We start from the raw sequence: 8,611 nt of genomic DNA, 5'->3' as shown, positions 1-8,611 counted from the left end.
CTTTGGCATCATCAAAATAATCTTGGAAGTCATTGATTCCACAAAGTTGTCTCATAGTTAGAAGACATTTCCTTTTCAAAGACAATAAAAAACTCAAGCAGAAATAATCATAAAAAACAATCATCAAAGACAATCAAAACTCAATCAAGAACAATCATCAAAAACTCAATCAAAAGTTAACAATCATAGGCAAAAATGTCTCTCTTTAAGAGAAGGATATTACAATTAAAAGTAATCAATCAAAGACAAGTGACCTGTTGGTATCATTTGATATCACTTGTTGGGCTTGTTGATTAAGTGGCCTTTGTTTGTTGTCTCCATAGATCACATATTCACTATCTTTGGGAGAAATATGAATAAACTTTGATGCATCTCTCCCCATGTGTTTGGAGCAACCGCTATTAATGTATCAACTTTGCTCTTCTCCGCTTTCATAGTCTTTCAACATGAGACCTTGATTTATGATTTTATTTCCTGAATCACTTGAAGAATTTATGCCATTATCTTCCCAAGTGATGTATGCTTTCTTTTCTTTCTTTTCTTTGAAATTCCTCTTGTCGGATTTTTCCATTCTTCTTTTAGAGACAGGACAATTGAATCTCATGTGCCCAGGTAGATGACATTCATAGCATTTTGGGGATAAGGAGGAATCTTCTTCTTTCTTATTTGGATCAATGTTTGATTTCTTTTGTTTCTCAGAAACTTATTGAATCTTTTCACAAAATCTAAAATCATCATCTTCTTCTTCTCTAATATTTTTATAGCTGCAGTTTTCTCTACCATTGTAGGAATAAAGGGATCAAATCCAATGGCTTCCCATATATTTAAATCTATGGCTTCAATAAATATCTACATTCGGGTTTTCCAATAGTGATGACCTTTCCCATTGAACATAAAAGGCCTATTAATAGAATTTCCCTTAGGAAATAGAAAGTTAGATGAGGCCATAATTATTCTTGAAGTTTTTAAACTTTAGACAAGAATTCTGCTCTGATACCACTTGTTGGACAAATGGCCTCAGTTATCTTAAGAAGGGGTGAATTAATTTCTCACTAACAAACTTTTAACCCCCCCCTTTAAATGATAGGCTCAGAATGCAGAAGAAGAAGCAACAATCAATTTAATAATGTTCTTTAAACATGCAAGACAAAATTGATTGCAATAAAATAAATAAGATAAGGGAAGAGAGAAATGCAAACTTGATTTATACTGGTTCGGCCACTTCCCGTGCCTACGTCCAGTCCTCAAGCAACCCACTTGAGATTTTCCACTCTCTTTGTAAAAATCTTTTTACAATGTTTGAACCACACAGGGACAACCCATCCCTTATGTTCAAGAATCCTTACAACTTAAGAGACTCTCGGTCCCTTAATCAATCTCTTTGAATAAGAAGAAGAAGAAGAATTCTCTCTTTAAGAGAAGGATATTACAATTGAAGTTCATGGATGAACTCTTAATGAATTTGCAAGTGTTTGCCCAAGAGTTGTTGAGAGAGCATTTGGCAATGAAGTTCTCTTGGAAATTCTCTCTCTTGCTTTTTTGAAATCACACACACACATATATATAGGTCCTTTGTGCCTTTTCAAAATGGTTTGAAGAGATGTGTCTTTTCAAAAAGCTTTTTTTGAATTTTTTCACTGGTAATTGATTATAGGTTTCTGGTAATAAATTACATAGTTATATTTTGAAGGGTCATGACTTTTGAACTTGAATTTCAAGAGTTCTGTTGCTGGTAATCGATTACAAACATCTGATAATCGATTACAGGTTCAAAATTCAAATTCAAAACTCTTTTTAACAACTATTTTCAAACTTGTCTTCTGGTAATCGATTACCAGAGCCTTGTATATCTTGGAAACACTTTGTTTTGAGGAAAGACTTGATCTTAAAGAAATCTTGAAGCAAGGCTTTGTTTGTTGAAGCAATCTTGTATTAATCTTAAAACAATGCTTATCCTTTGAAGCAACCTTGTTTGATTCTTCTTTGGCATCATCAAAATCATATATACATATATTCACACTCCTCCCAAACATCGGTTGGGATTAGCAAAGGTTAAAGACTAGCAAGGCACTGCATGATTGGCTTACTTTATTGGCAGATATTGCATTTTCATACAAACTTCCTAACATCTTGACGTAGAGTATCCTAGAAGAAACTGGAATGAAGGAAACGAGTGGTCTTAGCAACACCCAAATGACCACCAATTGGGGTTGAATGAAACTCCGACAGTAAGGTGGCAATGAAGGAGTTGGTGGAGTCTAACCAAATGCACCCTTGAAAGAATAATAGCTCATTGGAGATTTGAAAATCTGGATAAGCTGAAGGTTGTTCTTGTATGTGAGCCAACTGAGTCCTGAAAGCTGGGCTAGAGTGAAGGGTCGGCGGAGGTAGTCGAGAAACATGAAATTAGGCATGGAAAGAATGAGACGTTGGCCATTAGTCGGAGAAACAATGCAAGAAAGAGCATCATCGACTATGTTGGACGCACCCGTCTTGTACTGAATTGAGTAATCATACCCTAAGAGCTTGAATAAATAATATTGTTGCTCTGGGGTCTATATTACTGGTACATAAGGTCTTTAAGACTTTTATGGTATGTCGGAATTGTAAAAGGATGGCCAAGTAAATAGTGCTGCCATTTCCGAACAGTTGTGACAATCGTGTGGAGCTTCTTGACATAAGTGGAGGAATGTAACATACGGGGTCCAAAAGGTTTGCTAAAGAAAGCGAGTGGATGTCCTTGTTTAAAAAGAACGACGCCTATTGCCATGCCAGAAGTGTCAGTCTCGACCATAAAAGGAAGACTAAAGTCTGGAAGAGCCAGGATAGGAGCTCGGGTCATTGCTTCCTTGAGGTTGTGAAATGCGGTTTGAGTAGCGGATGTCCAAGTGAAAGCATCCTTACAAAGGAGAGAAGTGAGTGGGTTGGCAATGGCTGCATACCCCTTAATAAATTTACGGTAAAAGTCCGTGAGTCCCAAAAATGCACATAAATCCTTAGGGGTTTTCGGATTGGGCCACTGCACCATAGCCTGGACTTTCGGTGGCTCCGGCTCAACCCCTTTACAAGAAACAAAATGGCCCAGATACTCTAGTTGGTGCTGAGCAAACATGCACTTGGAGCTCTTAAGATAGAACTGGTCGTGCAAAAGAGTTTGGAAAATTGTTTCCAAATGAAGATGTGGAAGCAATGCCTTCCAAGATTATTTTGATGATGCCAAAGAATCAAGAGTTAAGGAAGTTCCAAAGAATAAGGATTAAAAAAGCTTCAACAATCAAGTTTCAAGATTCAAGATTCAAGATTCAAGAACAATCAAGTTTCAAGAATCTAGATTCAAGAACAATCAAGATCAAGATTCAAGACTCAAGATTCAAGAATCAAGAGAAGACTCAATCAAGATAAGTACTAAAACAGTTTTTCAAAACATTGAGTAGCCCAAGAATTTTTCACAAAATCTTTTACCAAAGAGTTTTACTCTCTGGTAATCGATTACCAGAAGGTAGTAATCGATTACCAATAGTCAGCATTGTTTTCAAAACTGATTTACAAAGCTGTAATCGATTACCATAATCATGTAATCGATTACCAATGTTTTAAAACGTTAGATTTCAAATTTCAAGAGTCACAACTTGTGATAAAACATTTTCAAATCATTTTAAACTTGTGTAATCGATTACACAATACTTGTAATCGATTACCAGAGTTTCTAAACGTTTTGGTTTTCAAATTTAAACATGAAGAGTCACATCTGTTGATGTGTAATCGATTACACCTTGATGGTAATCAATTACTAGTGACTGATTTCAAAAAATAAATTACCAAAAGTCACAATTCTTAAAGTGACTAGTTTTTTTAAAGATTTTTCAAAAAGAGTCACAACTTTTAAAAATGACTAGTTTACAAAAGAGTCACAACCTTTTAAAGTGGTTAGTTTTAAAGAAATTGCCAAGAGTCACAAATTTTAACTTGAGTCATCAAATGATTATAAATATGTGACCATGACATGAATTTCAATAACGTTTTTACAGAACTTTCTGATTCATTTCACTTCATCTTTCTAAAAGTTTTTGTTCAATACTTTCTCTTTCAAGAAAAGTTCATTGACAAAAAACTTGTGTTATTCTTCTTCTTCATTCACTTCTCCCTTTGCCAAAAGAATAGAAGGACTAACCACTTGAATTCTTTTGTGTCTCCCTTCTCTCTTTCCAAGAGAATTCAAAGGACTAACCGCCTGAGAATTGTTTTGATTCTTCCCTTCCCCTTAAACAAAAGATTTCAAAGGACTAACCGCCTGAGATATCTTTTGTTTCCCCTTACAAAGATTCAAAGGACTAACCGCCTGAGAATTCTTTGTCCTAACACATTGGAGGGTACATCCTTTGTGGCATAAGTAGAGGGTACATCTACTTGGGTTGTTTTACTAAGAACAAGAGAGGGTACATCTCTTGTGGATCAGTTCAAGTGGAGGGTACATCCACTTGGTTGTTCAAAGAGAACAAGGGAAGATACATCCCTTGTGGATCTTTGGCTTGTAAAGGATTTTACAAGGTTGAAAGACATCTCAAGAACCATTGGTTGCTTGGGGACTGGATGTAGGCACGGTTGTTGCCGAACCAGTATAAATCTTGTGTTTGTCTTCTTCTTCTATACACTATTTATTTTCCGCTGTGTACTTTTAATTGCCGTTTTACTTTTGGTTAAGTTTCTATTTCTATTCTTTACTTTCTTAACTTAGTAGTAAAAGCCTAGTTGAATCTAGTAACATTAAGAAGGATAAATTTTTAATTAGTCAAGACACATTAATAATTAATTCAACCCCCCCCCCCCCTTCTTAATTATTCCGAGGCCACTTGATCCAACAGAAGAAGATGAGAGTGGAAGGAGTCTTTGTAGACTAAAATATCATCAAAGAAAATTGCGGAAGGTTGTAACAAGGAATTCATGGTAGCTTGAAATGTTGAAGGTGAATTACTCAGGCCAAATGGCATGACTCGATATTCATAGTGATCCTAATACGTACGAAACACAGTTTTCTCAATGTCGTCCTTAGCCATTAGGATTTCATGAAATCCTTGTTGTAAATCCAACTTAGAGAACCAAGAAGCGTGGCCAAGTTCGTCTAACATTTCATCAATTGTTGACATTAATTAGAAATCTATCACGGATGGTGATCGAATTAAGGGCGCGATAGTCCACACACATGCGCCAGCTACCTTCCTTCTTCTTAACTAAAAGTACCGGCAAAGAATAGGTACTCCGACTGAGTTAAATTAGACCTACCAAAAGTAATTCAGAGATTTGCTTCTCAATTTTTTCCTTTTGGAAGTATGGGTGCCGGTATGAGCATACATTGACGGGATTGGCTGTGGGAAGCAGGGTAATGCGGTGAGCAACTTGTCATGGAGGTGGAAGGGTAGTGGGTTCTGGAAAAGAGTGTGGTATTTGGTTAGCAGAGCTTCAATGGCTAGAAAAGGGGTGTGGCGGAGGAGCTGGTGGGTCGGGTTTTATCATGGGTAACAAGCAAAGGTGGAACATAGCAGAGGTGGACCGGGTTTGGATTAGGCGCTTGACCTAGGGCATAGAAACTGGAGTAGGCCCAATATCAATATCAGCATGGAGTTCAATATGTTGGCCTAAGTGATTGAACTTCATATTGAAGAAGGTGTAGTCAGTAGTAATGGGCCCAAACTACTTTAGCCACTCAATGCCCAAAACAACATCAGCTCCACTTATAGGTAAAACATGGAAGGTCACGGTGAATTAGTGGTCTTGGAGGGTCAGGAGTGTGGCGGGACATATGTGGGTTCAATCGAGGATAGACCCATTGCAAACCAAAACACATAATGGGGAAGTCATGGCGGTGGGTAGGTGGAGGAAGTTGGCGACCCGAGGTTGAATGAAGTTATGGGTACTGCTGCTATCAATTAATACGGTGAGGCGGGTGTGGTGATTGAAGCCAAAGAGATGAAAGGTATCGGGGGTAGGGAGTCCTGAAAAGGAATGGAGACTTATGTGAAGGGTAAATGAAGGGTTGTCGGGCATGGGGTGAGTGTTTGGGGAAGGTGAAGGAGGAAAACAAGGTTTTGGTGAAGGTTCGGAAGGGTTGTTGTCTGCGATAAAGAGAAGGATGTGTCCCTTGCAACGATGGGTGGAACTCCACTTATCGTCGCAATTATAACACAATCCTTTCTTGTGATGGAAGGCCCTTTCGTCGGGTGTATGTTGGACAAAAGGGGGCTTAGGTTTAGGTCCAAGAGAAGGTGAGGGTAATGGAGATGAAAATGGGGAAGTTTGAGGCAGATGGCAACGGTCACGTAATTTGTCCTTTTGCAGCTTGGCAAGAGCAGTGGCCTAGGGTAGCAAAATTGGTTGCAAGGCCAATACCTCACGACGAATGTCTGGCTCGAGGTTGAAGATGAAGTAGCTGATAAGGCAATATGGTGGAAGCCTGATGACACGGTTCACCAGACATTCAAACTCGGCCAAATAGTCATTGACCAACCCGTGCTGATACAACTTGAAGAGGGCCCCCTTGGGGTCGTCATAGAAGGAGGGGGAGAAGCTAGAGCCAAGGGCTTGTAAGAACCTAGACCAGGAAGTGATGAATCCATTACGGAACATCCACTGGTACCAGCTTAAGGCAGGATCGTCCAGGTAAAAGGACGCAACAGTGATGCGCTCTTCTTCCAGCGTGCCTTGGTATTCAAACACCTGAGAAATCTTGAAGATCCAGCCCATCGCGTCCCTAGCTACCGTCGAAACGAGGAACATCCAATTTAACAGGAGTACGTTGGACGGGGCCAGAACTGGAAGTGGAAGGCGAGGTGTGAAAGGTAAGATGATTGAGGCGGTCGAGGATGGAATCGACTTTATCCACAAGGTCGGAGTGTTTGTTAGTGAGGGAGGTCTAGTTGACAGAAAGATGGGAAATAGCCTCCTTGAGGCGATCGGTAGTGGTTTTGCGCGTGGCGTGTTCGGCCATGGCAGGTCAGACCTATTGTTAAGAGCAGAGGTGAGGGACAAGTAATGCTTTGTTTCGAGGACAAGGAGCCTCTTGTAAAGAACTGATATGGGTAAACTTTTCTTACTTACTTTTCATTACTTGCAACCTTCTTAATATACTATTTTGATAACAGAATTCATAACAAACCCGCATAACAAAATTACAACAAGTTATTATTCTAACAATTATTATTTCTAGAATGTGTAATTGGTTGCAACTGATTTCTATTTGTGTTGGTGCCATTCCTTCAGGTTTCATAGTCTTGCAGATATGCAGGGCGTGTTGTATCTCTTTTGGGCCTCCTTATGTGGACTTCGAGTGAATTGCTAACAGATACTATTCGAAATCTCACTAGAGAATTTATTGTAGCTTAAATCAATATGAGAGAGTTGTTGTAACATCCCAATATCAACAAGAATTTCACTTGAAAACTCATCATAACCAAGGTAAAGCCTCTCCAAGTGGCTGAAATTCCCAATAGTGAGAAGCAAATGTCCAGATAGCTTGTTATTGGATAGAATAATCCAAATAATAGCAGTGACCGAACAATTTTGGGAAAATATCCTGTAAGAATGTTACGCTGAAGGTCAACAATGGCTAATTCCAGAAGTCCAAGCAGGCCTATGTGAAAAGAACCATTAGGAGTTCTCTCCCATAACAATTTTATGAAGTGACTTACACTTCCCAAGCGATCCGAGTATAGTGCCCAACCAACATGGGAATAGTTTCAGGCAATCTGTTTTGGAAGAGGTTCAACATAGTGAGGTTCTTCATCTCTGCAAACCTCGTCAGAGGCTCGAGAGTGTGGTGAGGAAGGTAGGGATGGGGGAGAGAAGTATGAAAGAAAAGGAGGTTTACCAATTTGTTGGTGCCGAAGATAGAAAGCAAGCTTAGTCTAAGTGCATTGACATGTTCCCGGTCACTGGTTACCCTAAACCAAGTACAATGTGAAGCTGAGGAGTTCCATGAAAGAGCACTGGTAGGACCCGTCACCGAAGCTTGGAAGGTTAGTAGCACACCATCTGAGAAAGAGGTTGCATGGAGTAATTGAAAAAAGAGAAAGAGCAACATCATCGTGGACAAGAAGAGGAAGAGTCTTGTGAGAATCAACAGAATAACGAACACATTAACTTTTTTTTCATTTTCTAATTTTCAAACAAAAACGATGAACATAAAGACGAAAATGAGAAAAAAAATTGAATAATTTTTTTGTTTAGCGAAAAAAATTGGATCTGAATTTCTATTTATATAATTAGTATTTTTATTTGCCTATTTAAGCATTTATTTGAATTTTTTATGTTTTAGTTAATTTAAATATAGTTTTTAATGTATATATTTGACAAATTAATAAAAAAAAATTGTTTTTACTGTTATAAAAATAGTTAAAGGTCAATTATCAGATTCAATTCCAATCAAACACACCAGTAGTCCAATCGTGAAAATTAAGGACTTTCAAAGAAGAGAGAGGATGGCCTTTGATGTAACGATGGTGAGGGTAATTGACAATTGCATCTTTAGGGGGACCGAAATAAGGGCTACGGATCCCACGATTCCGTAAAAATGAGATGCGATCAAAGTTGGAAAACAGTCTAGTGCTAGAGACCAAGC

The sequence above is a fragment of the Glycine max genome, chromosome 17 (assembly GCF_000004515.6).
Source record: "Glycine max cultivar Williams 82 chromosome 17, Glycine_max_v4.0, whole genome shotgun sequence".
Taxonomy (NCBI): Eukaryota; Viridiplantae; Streptophyta; class Magnoliopsida; order Fabales; family Fabaceae; genus Glycine; species Glycine max.
Note: the sequence above shows the minus strand (reverse complement) of the source record.